This window comes from Thalassophryne amazonica, chromosome 14 (genome assembly GCF_902500255.1).
Source record: "Thalassophryne amazonica chromosome 14, fThaAma1.1, whole genome shotgun sequence".
In the NCBI taxonomy this organism is placed as follows: Eukaryota; Metazoa; Chordata; class Actinopteri; order Batrachoidiformes; family Batrachoididae; genus Thalassophryne; species Thalassophryne amazonica.
This window is the reverse complement of record NC_047116.1, coordinates 76,921,981-76,935,756: the sequence shown is the minus strand read 5'-3', so window position 1 is coordinate 76,935,756 and position 13,776 is coordinate 76,921,981. Positions and strand designations below refer to the sequence as shown.

Genomic DNA, 13,776 nt, shown 5'->3' with positions numbered 1-13,776 from the left:
AGTTTATCACAGGTCTACACCTCTTCTAGCCCTCTCAACGTGAGAGAATGTGTCATCATCATATCGCTCGTGAACTCATTGAATCTGCGCCATTCACATCCTCGCTTTGCCATTGTTTACATGCACTGCGAGATGCCCGAACTCTGCTGCCGCCGCGGTGTATTCTGGGAACTGCAGGAGGGTTATGGGAAACGTTAAAATACGGAATACAGAAAGGCCCCAGGTGGGAAGTGATCCCATGACCTTCTTGCTGTGAGTCAACAGTGCTAACCACAAACCCACTGTGCTACAAAAGTTACTGTCACATTTTGTAAAGTAGCCTGACAACTGGGACAGATGCTACTTGAAACCCATGAATAATACGAGCGAAGTGCCACACAGCGGCGCGGAGCTTGCTCTATGGTAGACGAGGGCACAAACCGGAAATGGCACAAAAATCTTCCCAGTGGGGAAAAAGCACAACACTGCACAACATTGTCGTAAAAGCGGTAAAGCCACAAACCAATGGTAGACAAAGCCACAAACCCGAAATGACATGGTGAGATGCTGAAGGACTTTGCTCGCCATGTTTATGACATATACATATTAATATCCTATGATTCTCTTCAAATGGAACAATCAAACTTGAAAATCTACAATGAAAAATTTACAAAACATGAGCTTTCTGTGCCTGTCTCTCTTGACTGCAGCTTACAGTATATGCACTTCTAAACATCACAGTCCACATGGGATTTTCCACAGTCTGCCTAGCTACAGGAGGAAGCACTTTGAGAAACTCTGGCCAATCAGAGCCCTGGGTCCTGGTCAGCTGAGGTGAGAGTCATTGCTGCAGTCCAATCAGGTGGCAGGGTTGCGGTCAGCTGACTGCTCAGTCTGGCTCATTGTGATTTGAAGCAGAGAAAAACAAAACTAATGAGGCTAAGGTGTCCTGGCAAGCTGCCTCCCTTTGCACAAGCCTGAAAGAAGCTTCAGAGCTGTGAAAGAAAACAGGCTTCATGATCACCACAGCAACCAGAGTCTGCATGTGTCGTGGTATGATGATGACAAAAAAGAAGGACATGAAAACAATGAGGAACAAAGAAGAAGATGATCAAGAAGGACAAAAAGTCTCCTCATCTTTGAGGCTCGCACAATCTGAAGGCATTCTCACACCCGGTCCAGGTGCCTTGGACGGTGGCTGAGCACAACTATTCCCGTGGAGCGCAGTGCGATGTGCATTAAACTCACACTGCACATCCACGTCCTCACAAAGTTTGTTCAGAGAAAGAGTGTTTTACCACACACCACAACAATGGAGTCACAACTGAAAAATTACGGCATACTGACTCGGTGCACATCTGGGAACACTGCCTGTGAGGTCTTAGCAACATGCTCAGCAACGGTGGCTGGTGTGTAAACAATCCAGTGCGGACAAAGTAAGTTGATGTGAGTTTTTGAATTCTCACCACTGTTGTTTTTTAATGCCTCAGAATACAAGGCAGTGGGTTGTACCAACAAAGCGAGAAAGAATATTAAATCGATCATAAAACACCAAGAGGATTATGCGCCACATCGATCATGAGTTACTCTGGGGAAATAATCAGCAGCTGGCCCACCTCCTGGTGCAGACCAGCAATTCCAACGCATACGTGACATAAATGATATAAATACAAAAATACCCGGTGTGTCTATGAGGTAGGAATAAATATCAGGATATTCATGGAACATCTGGCCATTGTGTGGGATCATTTTTCCATCGTCCAGCATCGTGTTGGTACGGACGAGATGCCAATACTGCTGCTGCTAATTTAGTTTTTATATCGCTCCTGGCCAATATTATCCAAACATTCTGAATAGTTGAAGGCTACACTAAGGTCCCAACAAAAGAAATATTAGGAAATTCAAACAAATAATTACTTTAATCTGGAATTCAAGAGCAAATACCACTCCCACATACACAAGTATCTCTATGGTAAAAAGCGGCGACAGCCATGGAGTTTGAGACCAGCGACGGACCCGACGTGGAAATAAACTGCCAGTGCCGTGGCAGCGATCAAATCAATAGCCCTTTTCAGATAATGTGATTATTAACCATCAGATGACAAATTAAAACCTCTTAAATCATTCTAAAGTCAGTTTTAAGCAGAAACAAGGCTGTTTTAAGCACAAATGAGGCGATAATCGGTGAATCGCTACTGACGCTCCAAAATGACATAGGCGCTGCAGCACGTCAGCCTCCGACGTGCTACTGCTGTACTCTGATCGGCCCCCTGTCTTTTATTATGAAATAATGCTGAATTTATGTGGAAATTATTGTTGTACAAAAGCTTCAAATATCCGTCGCTGAGATAGATGATGACTGGAGTGTACTTTTAAGCAGAAACGAAGTGATAATCTGTGAATCGCTGTGGACACTCCGAAATGATGCTGGTGTCACTCCAAAATTAAGTATGCGCAGTGAAGGCAGGGCAGACCAATTTTTAGGGGGGACCGTTCAGTCGGCAAACACTGGAAGTCAGCAGTATACCACCATTGTGGATGGTAAACAAAACCAACAGCCAGGCGTGTTTGCTCATCCCTAAACTGCATTGTCAGATCTCACAAGATGGACGACAGGACAGTTCACAGTGTATAACATGAATCATAGAGTTTTAGACTCACAGTTTTAGACTTAAACAGAAAACATCATGAATCAACTGCTTTAGATTGCTGTAAGCCTGTCGGAGTTCCATAAAGCAGCATTTTGTAAATTAACGTCAGTAAACGCACAAACTCCCGCATTTGTGATAAAAACAATGACAATCATTACAGCAAATTACTTTGCTATGAAAATTATTTAACTGCTTTACCTGCATGTCTCAATAAGCAGGAGGAGTAGGAGCAACAACCCAAACTAACTTGTGTGTTGCAGATGCGCTGATAGCATAAATTTCCTTGCCACCATTTAAAAAACAAAACGGCACACAAAATAACTGACCTTTGCTATGATGAGATGAAGATCTGAGACTCAACTTATGATGATCTCGTTCATGGATCCCGCAACAAAGTATCTGCATGCCTGACGAGATACAACCCCAATTCCAATGAAGTTGGGACATTGTGTAAAATGTAAATAATAACATAATACAAAGAACACCTAATTGGAAACAGGTGAGTGTCATGATTGGGTATAAAAGGAGCATCCCAAAAAGGCTCAGCCTGTCACAAGCAAAGATGAGGCGAGTATCACCACTTTGTGAACAACTGTGTGAAAAAATACACCAACAGTTTAAGAACAATGTTTCTCAATGTTCAATTGCAAGGAATTTAGGGATTCCATCATCTACAGTCCATAATATAATCATAAGATTCAGAGAATCTAGAGAACTTTCTACACATAAGCAACAAGGCCGAAAACCAACATTGAATGCCCGTGACCTTCGATCCCTCAGGCGGCACTGCATCAAAAACCGACACCATTGTGTAAAACAGGGGTGGCCAAGTTCGGTCCTTGAGAGCCACCTTCCTGACACTCTTAGTTGTCTCCCTGCTCCAACACACCTGAATCCAATGAAAGACTCGTTATCAGACTTAATGAGCCTTTCATTGGATTCAGGTGTGTTGGAGCAGGGAGACAACTAAGAGCATCAGGAAGGTGGCACTCGAGGACAGAACTTGGCCACCCCTGGTGTAAAGGATCTTTCCGTGTGGGCTCAGGAACACTTCAGAAAACCATTGTCAGTTAACACAGTTTGTCGCTACATCTACAAGTGCAATTTAAAACTCTACCATGCAAAGCGAAAGCCATACATCAAAAACATCCAGAAACGCCACCCTCCTTCTCTGGGCCCAAGCTCATTTGAAAGGGACAGGCACAAAGAGGAAAAGTGTGCTGTGGTCTGATGAGTCCACATTTCAAATTGTTTTTGGAAATCATGGATGTTGTGTCCTCCAGACAAAAGAGGAAAAAGACCATCCAGATTGTTGTTTTCACCACAATCCATATTACACCATGGAAGACTCTGGAGAGGCTCCAGATCAAGTTTCACTTTATAGGCTTTTAAGGATTACGTCAAAACTAGTTTACGGATTCTCACTAAATTGCACCACAGATAAATATTGGGGCATGGAAGACTCCACTGAATTTTGGAAGTGATCTGGATCCAGATCCAGATTTTGAATCAAGATTTCACTTTATACAGGCATTGAAGGATTATGTCAAAACTACTTCACAGATTCTCACCAAATTTGCACCACAGATTTTAGCCTATAGAAGACTCCACTTAATTTTGGATGTGATCCGGATTGGCAAACATCAGAAATCTCTGATTGCTCTTGCTTTATCTGCATTCAAATGCTCTTCTTTTCTGAAATTCTCTCTAAAGTTTTATTTATAATATTTTAACAACCATTTGCTTTGATCTGAACTAAACTGACTAAATATGAACATTCAAAATAATACAACTCTACTCTTACAAATGCTTTTAAAATTACCTAAATAACTCATGCAGAATACTGGAACTGGGAAGAGTTGTGTTGATACAAGAAATAAAATAAAAAAATAAATAAAATGACCATGTTTGTACAAGATGCGACAGCCACACCTAACTGACCCACTCCCAGTTAAGCAATCTGCTGTCCAAGACTTGCCTTAAGCCTTCACTCAGGACAAAGAGCCCCTAAAACCAACAATAGCTTTGTTTTTCCTCTCCAGATGGCCACCCATACAGTATACCCACAATAAACCTCCCCAAACTGCCACACACATACACAATGCCCCACGTCCACCCATTTAAACCCCAAAGCTCAGACAAGCCAACAACTGCCATTAAGAGTCTCAGCTAGACAGTGCTGGTTGGCCTGTGTGTGTGTGTGTGGGGGGGTGCACTATAATATGCAAACTGGGTCATGCCTTTATCTGTACCACTTCTTATGTTGTTCTTTTTCAGTAATTAGTTGGTTTGCAGAAACAAAGACCAAGCTGAAGACCTGAACCATACCTGAAAAACAGAATATATATATTCATTTACTGATTTATCTCCTTCACCCCTTCTGGGGAGGATGACATGTGTGTTCCTCAAGCTTGGGTTCTCTACCAGAGGCCTGGGAGTTTGAGGGCTTGGCGCAGTACTTTAGGCCTTGTCCACACAGATACAAAACTGTCTTTGTTTTCAAATAATGTTCCATAAACATGGCAATGTTTCAAGATTTATCTACGTCCACACCAAAACGCTCAAATCGACCAAAAAAAGCTGTTATACATATGCCAGGCCTGTAGGTGGCACTGTATGTTGTGTGAGTGTGACATGGGCATTTTTCCCCTCATTCACTGGACTTTCTACAGCTGGACAGCAACAGAGAGAGAAGCTATCAGATAAAAATGAAATAAATATTAAATGGTTCGTTTTCCACACTTCAGTTTGGATCATCTCGTGTGCGTGCATGTGTGCGGTTGCGCTCGCGCATTTCTCCTCCACTTAACGTCAACGTGCTTTTAACTTACACAAAATTTGCTCATAACTTATTTGACGTACGCCTGCGTTTTTAATACAATCGGCATACGCTGGCAAATTGTGAAGGTGTGACAGGGTCGTGATGTTTTCTGTATATCATCTGACCTGTAGCTATGGTAAAAAATTGTTTCCATTAAAGTTTTATGAAATATGGCTTTTTCAAATCACCTACAAACAAACTCTTTCTTGCAATACTGAATTTGCTACTTCCCCCCTTTAGACAAACTCCCTCTCAAACCCTAAACATGAAAGAATTTTGTATCAAGCTAGATTTTTTTGTTTTGTGTTTGTTTGTTTAACAACTTAAAATAAATGACAGCACATACACTCAACAAAAATATAAACGCAACACTTTTGGTTTTGCTCCCATTTTGTATGAGATAAACTCAAAGATCTAAAACTTTTTCCACATACACAGTATCACCATTTCCCTCAAATATTGTTCACAAACCAGTGATAGTGAGCACTTCTCCTTTGCTGAGATAATCCATCCCACCTCACAGGTGTGCCATACCAAGATGCTGATTAGACACCATGATTAGTGCACAGGTGTGCCTTAGACTGTCCACAATAAAAGGCCACTCTGAAAGGTGCAGTTTTGTTTTATTGGGGGGGGATACCAGTCAGTATCTGGTGTGACCACCATTTGCCTCATGCAGTGCAACACATCTCCTTCGCATAGAGTTGATCAGGTTGTCAATTGTGGCCTGTGGAATGTTGGTCCACTCCTCTTCAATGGCTGTGCGAAGTTGCCTGGATATTGGCAGGAACTGGTACACGCTGTCTTATACGCCAGTCCAGAGCATCCCAAACATGCTCAATGGGTGACATGTCTGGTGAGTATGCCGGCCATGCAAGAACTGGGACATTTTCAGCTTTCAAGAATTGTGTACAGATCCTTGCAACATGGGGCCGTGCATTATCCTGCTGCAACATGAGGTGATGTTCTTGGATGTATGGCACAACAATGGGCCTCAGGATCTCGTCACGGTATCTCTGTGCATTCAAAATGCTATCAATAAAATGCACCTGTGTTCTTCATCCATAACAGACGCCTGCCCATACCATAACCCCACCGCCACCATGGGCCACTCGATCCACAACATTGACATCAGAAAACCGCTCACCCACACGACACCACACACGCTGTCTGCCATCTGCCCTGAACAGTGTGAACCAGGATTCATCCGTGAAGAGAACACCTCTCCAACGTGCCAAACGCCAGCGAATGTGAGCATTTGCCCACTCAAATCGGTTACGACGACGAACTGGAGTCAGGTCGAGACCCCGATGAGGACGACGAGCATGCAGATGAGCTTCCCTGAGACTGGTTTCTGACAGTTTGTGCAGAAATTCTTTGGTTATGCAAACCAATTGTTTCAGCAACTGTCCGAGTGGCTGGTCTCAGACGATCTTGGAGGTGAACATGCTGGATGTGGAGGTCCTGGGCTTGTGTGGTTACACGTGGTCTGCGGTTGTGAGGCTGGTTGGATGTACTGCCAAATTCTCTGAAACGCCTTTGGAGACGGCTTATGGTAGAGAAATGAACATTCAATACACGAGCAACAGCTCTGCTTGACATTCCTGCTGTCAGCATGCCAATTGCACGCTCCCTCAAATCTTGCGACATCTGTGGCATTGTGCTGTGTGATAAAACAGAACCTTTCAGAGTGGCCTTTTATTGTGGGCAGTCTAAGGCACACCTGTGCACTAATCATGGTGTCTAATCAGCATCTTGATATGGCACACCTGTGAAGTGGGATGGATTATCTCAGCAAAGGAGAAGTGCTCGCTATCACAGATTTAGACTGGTTTGTGAACAATATTTGAGCGAAATGGTGATGTTGTGTATGTGGAAAAAGTTTTAGATCTTTGAGTTCATCTCATACAAAATGGGAGCAATTCCAAAAGTGTTGCGTTTATATTTTTGTTGAGTGTAGATAACCACATAACTTTTGGTTGTTTGGCAGTGAACTCACATGTAGCTACAGGTTTTCTCTCGTACATTTGCTAACACTGAGTGCCCGTGATCACACAAAGCCAAGGAAGTAGCCATTGTGGTCCTAAACAGAGAAGCTTTCAGGCCATTTTTCAGCCAGGAGCAGGTCAAAAACAACACAGAAAAGGCCATTGTACAAAATGTTAGGTAGAGCATCAGAAAAAAAATCAATGCAGGTGGAGTCCTACAAAGAAAGAAGGATAAAAAGAGATGTATGTATGTGTATATGTATGAGGCATGAAGCCACTCAAGTGCACAGAACATATGTGCTGATGCGCTGACTTGGGGGACGGTGGAATTATTGCGACCATGCAGTCATGACTTGTACTATAAAAAAAGGCCTGTAGCCAGGATCTAAAAAGGGGGAGGGTCTTTTTTTGGAGGAAGCGGACCTTCATGGCAGGGGGTTCTTGATGTCCAGGGATGCATTCTGGAGGGTTTTTCAATGAGTATTATCTCACCCACAACCCCCACTTTAGTTGTACTACATTATGTGTGTTCTATTAGTATTTTACTTTGCACATTTTCACCTTTTCTTTGCCTTTATCCCAAATTGAGATCACAACCTACCCATTTGTTTGATGAGATTACTAACCCCAAAAGCATTTTCATATTTCTGGCTTCCTAACTGACCTGATTTTAAAACCGGAACCCCACACAGAGCCAGTAATGCCAAAGCACAGACATGACATTGAAAAGAAATATTGCTTCACATCCCACTTTAGTTATGCAGAAAAGTTAAATAAACATATCTTTATATGGTTCATCAAATAAACTTAGCACAGAACTGTAATAAAAATCAGGTCCAGAATAATACTGATTTAAATATTTTAGTTGTTAAAAAGATTCGTTTTTAAAAAGGTTACTATTATTATTGTTGTTGTTGTTGTAAGTAGTAGTAGTAGTAGTAGTATTTAGGACTATGAGAAAAACATCTTCAAAAGTGGACCTTTAATCTAGGGGTGTTGTAGGGGGGGACCCCGCCCCAAAAAGTACCCTCTTTCCATCTGGATTTGCCCCTGGTTTGCAGTCTCTGAGTGGGTAGAATGGAGAATGTGTGTATTGATGTGGAAAGCATGACCTGATTGATAGGTAAGAAGGTTTTATCAGCACTTTTTTCGTCATGCCATCCTCAGAAAGATACTTTAGATGTATTTGGAGGGGAAACTTTTTTTATAAAGTGTCAGTATTTGTTGTTAATGTGTCACAGAACATTAGCTCTGTTTTTAGTTTCACCAAAGTGAGCACACTCACAGGCGCAGACTGCAGAGTCTGAAAGAAAAGCATAAAAATATCTTTGTAAAGCTAATCCCAGGTGTGCTGCTCCTTGCTCACGTTGTCATCACTGTGCTCTGACACACAAAGAGAGAGAGGATGCCAACTTTTTTATCAACTCGGAGCTGCTGCACAAAAAAGCTCGCAACATCGTAAACATGGGGACAGGATTACTGATACATGCACCGAATGTCTCATACTGGTACTTTGATCCTGAACAGGCACCAGGACGATAATCACAGCAAAAGTGGGTGAAATTATTAATTTACAGCTATGGGCCAGTAAACACTATTATTTGTCTGACCCTGTAGCTCAAATATGATAGTAGGTGAAAAATTTAAATCATTTTGCTTCAAAAATTATTGAAAAACCATATGGGTAGTGGTTTAATAAACACATTAACAAGCATCCAATCTCCAAAGAGTGTATATTTCTGTGAAATTCTAAATTTTAATTAATAAAGACATATCCAAACAGTCTAACAAATACAGTCAAATAATTATTTTTAAGAAGTCATTGTATCATTTCAAAAATTCTTATGTCTGGGATACACTTCTGTGTGGGGCCTTAAAACGCCATTATAATTACAGCATTCAACAAATATTCATTCATTCATTCATAGCATATCCAGCAGCCATATAGGGTAAGAGGTAGGGTACATCCTGGACAGGACATCAGTCCATCACAGGGCCACATACAAACAAACAAAATCATTTAAACTCGCACATACACCTACAGTCAATTTAAAGCTTCCAATTCACCGAAGACTTCTGGCTCAATGTGAAAAATGGCCTTTTTGGTAAAAGTGAGTAATTAACAGTTGATTTATTCACACAAAAACAATCTGTGTGCACACTGAATAGAATAGAATAGAATAGAATAGAATAGAATAGAATAGAGTCTTTATTGTCACTGCACATATATACATACAACAAAATCTGTCCTCTGCATTTAACCATCCTAATTATAGTTAGACACAATCCAACCACTAGGAGCAGTGGGCAGCCACAGTCCGGCGTCCAGGAACCGACTCCAGATGCTGCCTTGGTCAGGGGCAGAGAAAGAAGTAGACCCTAAATTAGGGATGGGCATTGATAAGATTTTATCGATATTGATACCATTATCGATTCCGCTTATCGATCTGATTCCTTATCGATTCCCTTAGCGATACCTCTTGTGAATTTTTGGTATACTAAAAGTGGGCTTTACAGGTTTTCTATGTCAGCGGGTCAAAGAACTTTTTCTTATCATGCACCCGCTCTGTGGAATGCTCTTTCTGCAACTGTGAGGCAGTCGGAGTCCGTGGACATTTTTAAGTCAAGACTTAAAACCTATTTCTATTCTCTTTCTTATGAATAGTTTTTATTTTTTATCTGTTTTATTCTTTTACGTCTGTTTTTAATTATGTATTTGAATTTTTTAATTTTTATTTATTTATTTTAATTTTTTATGTTGAACTGTTCTATGTGAGGCGCCTTGAGACGGGTTTTGTTGTGATTTGGCGCTTTATAAGCTGATTAAATTTAAATTGAACAACATTTTATTGAGTCTTAAAGTAAATAAATATGAAACTGGTCACTGGATCCTTAAACTTTGGACATAATAAACTCTACATGGTGGATCCTTGATCTCTGGACATAAATAGAAATAAATAAAATCTGTAGTTATTGTCAAAAGCATTTCCTTTCAGACATTATTGGCATGAACGTCTTTCCATACATCTGAGCTGAGCTCAGCTGGTTGTGCTGCACGTCAGGATTTAATTCATAAAGAAAGCAGGACGTCTCATTTTGGGAGGAAAAAAAAAACGTTTTAGTCGATTGTAGTTTCTTGTCTGTATTACAACGTTTGGAAAGAGGTGTCATTTTATTTAAAGCGGCAATTCGTTTTGAAGTTATTAATTCCGACAGGACTCTGTCTCAGCAGAGAGCCGCACAGCGTTTGGAGCTGTGCGTACGGAATGGAGGACGATTCTCGTTTCTTGACTGCAACAAGACAAGAGTCCCAGTTAGTCACTTTAATCCACACAAAAGTGACTCATGATATGTTAATGGCTTTGAGAGGGGTTAAGAAGCGGACTTGCCGTTCTGAAGAGCAGCGAATCAAAGAACCAACGAGCTAGTGGATCAAAGCATTGCTTCAATCCACGCTTCAAAGTGGTGTCACACTGCAGAAAAGGTTGATTACAGAGCCGCTGCAGGGTCTGTAATCAACGTAGAGGAATGATCATTTTCGCGACAAACACCCTCAAAAACAACGGCTGCTCTGAAGGACCAATAAGGGAATCGTTAAGCAAAAAGTCTATTGATATCGGTGGATCGAATCATTTCTTAACGATACTCAAAAAGAACCAGTTCTCCATACCCAACCCTAAATAAGCATATTTTTGACTGTGAGAGGAAACCGGAATGACCGGAGGAAACCCATACGGACACGGGGAGAACATGCAAACTCCACACAGAAAGGCCGGGAATCAATCCCACGACCTTCTTGCTGTGAGGCACCAGTGCTAACCACTAATCCATCGTGCCGCTGCAATCGGCAAACATGGAACTGCACAGGTCCACAATTCCTATCCCGAGAGAGCCCATGCCATATTCAAGTAAACTGCTTTACAGTGCGACAACAGCGCATCAACTGACTTGCAATCAACATAACAGAAATCCCCAGTAACAGAACAAGTCTGTCATTGCCGTTTGAAAGAATTACGGTTTGATTCACTGAAATATGCATGATAGTTAAAGGAGCTGATACTTAAGGGGACGCCATGAAGAAATGACTTTTTTGTCACAACTCTGATCAAAGTTGAACATTAATTATCTGCTGCAGCCTCCGATCCAAACCGTGACCTTTATGATCCGTGACACACCTACTTTTTACTATGTGTTGGGGTCAGAAAATGTATTTATTTTAGGGTCGGCATTTAATAAACTTTAATCAAAAAGTAATTTAATTTCAGGCAGGCATTCAACCAACTTTCTTCAAAAAAAGGGGTGGGCTGATGCTTTTTTCTTTTTTAAGCTACACTGCTGGAACAACTGTATTTTTTTTTTAAGATTATACTGATCCCCAGCATGGGATCAATAAAACCATAAGTAATACTTCAGGAGAAGGTATAATCATAAATCCAGTTTTTAAATGCAAATCACATTTGTTTTTTGTTTTTTTTGTGTGTGTTTTTTTTAGTAAACTGTCCACCAGTGTATCTTTAATCCCAAATTTGGCTCCATGAAATTGTAATTTTTTTCAGTGGTGGGCAATACATAATTAATTGGTATATCATGAGGTTTGCCAAATCACATCATACTCATCTTGGATGAATATTTTCCCTGCTCAAACTGGAAACTGGACACCTCAGATGCAGAAATCAGATGCCTCCATGTCCCACTGAAGCTCAGAGAAATGGCTTCATTGCTGACCCGACTCCCCGCCTCGGCACACCACACGCTTGGCTCGGAAATGGTCCATGCAGCTCAATGTTTTTAACACACAAGTAAAGCCTCTGTCCCATCCATAATTGCTGCACTCTCTGGCTAGTGCTCCTTTAAGTAAATAATCATCCATGCACAATTTGATGTCCAGAGAAATCTTCCATGATCAAGTTCCAAGTTTTCAGAAGTCTGTTTAAAACAGATATGACATCAGGTAACAATCAGATTGGATCTACAATGGATTGTCCCATCTGCTGACTAAGAAAGATACTACATATACACCTTGTTTCAACCAGCAATTGATTAGATTGATTTTTGGACTTTTTAAAATTGATTTAACATCATAAAATTAAATATCATGATGTCGAGAGTATTGATTTTTCCCCCACCCCTAGTGTTTAGCATAGATTTGTTAATTATATATGTATTTCTTTATTTGGATTTTTATCAATTCCCTTATCAATACTTCTTGTGAATTTTCTGTGTACAAAAAGCAGGCTTGCCAGGTTTTCTATGTCAACAACATTTTATTGAGTTTTAAAATACATAAATATGAAATTGGTCACTGGATCCTTGATCGCTGGACATAAATAAAAATAAATAAAATTTGCACATGGTCACATGATCCTAGATCTCTGGGAAAGGTTCATCCAGAAGTTGGCAAGACTTTATTTACGACATTGCTTTGATGTATTAGGGATGTCCTCATGCACTGTAATAAATATTCCAGAGAAAGACAAGAGCTTCTCTCAGAATTTAGAATAGGCCTGAAAGAAGTTTCTGTTGGAAGTATTCTTAAAGAACGCAGAACATCTCATTTTCAGAGGAAAAAAATTTTGGTCAATTGTAGTTTATTGTTTGTATTACAACATTTGGAAAGAGATGTCATTTGATTTAAAACGGCGATGCGCTTTGAAGTTATTAATTTTAACCGGACTCTAACTTGACTCGGCAGAGAGCGGCGCAGCGTTTGGAGCTGTGCGAATGGAATGGAGGACGATTCTCGTTACTTGTCTGCAACAAGGAAAAAGAGTCCCAGTTAGTGACTTTAATCCACACAAAAGTGACTCATGATTGACATCTTTAAATGGCTCTGAGAGGGGTTAAGAAGCAGACTTTCCGCTTCTGAAAAGCAGTAAAAGCAGCAAAGAACCAATGAAGCAGCGGGTCAGAGCACTGCTTTGTTGGTTCAAGCTTCAAAGCAGAGCCATTACAGAAGTGGCTGATTACAGACCCGCTGCAGGGTCTGCAATCAACATAGAGAAATGGTCATTTTCCTGACAAAAACCCTCAAAAACAATGGCCACTCTGAAGGACTGATAAGGGAATTGTTAAGCAAAAAGCTATGTCGGCGGATGGAACCATTTCTTAATGATTCTCGAAAAGAACTGGTTCTCGATAACCATCAGCAGTGAGAATAATCTGAAAATATCGTGTGTAAGATCTCTAATTAGACAAGGAAGACTTTCTCCAGTTGGCCAGTTCATATGCACTCAGCCTTGCTACTACAACAAATAATCTATTTTTGCTGCATGAAGACATCTATTGCCCATTAAACACCACATTAACACATACTGTAACTAGACAGAAGAGATTCACA

The 13,776-nt window shown here is 40.8% G+C and overlaps 1 protein-coding gene across 5 annotated transcripts in view; it reads right to left on the bottom strand.

The window, feature by feature from the left end:
* Positions 1-13,776, bottom strand: part of LOC117525003 (mitogen-activated protein kinase kinase kinase kinase 4-like) — a 276,208-nt gene that overhangs the window by 228,547 nt on the left and 33,885 nt on the right. The gene's annotated exons all lie outside the window — the stretch shown is intronic.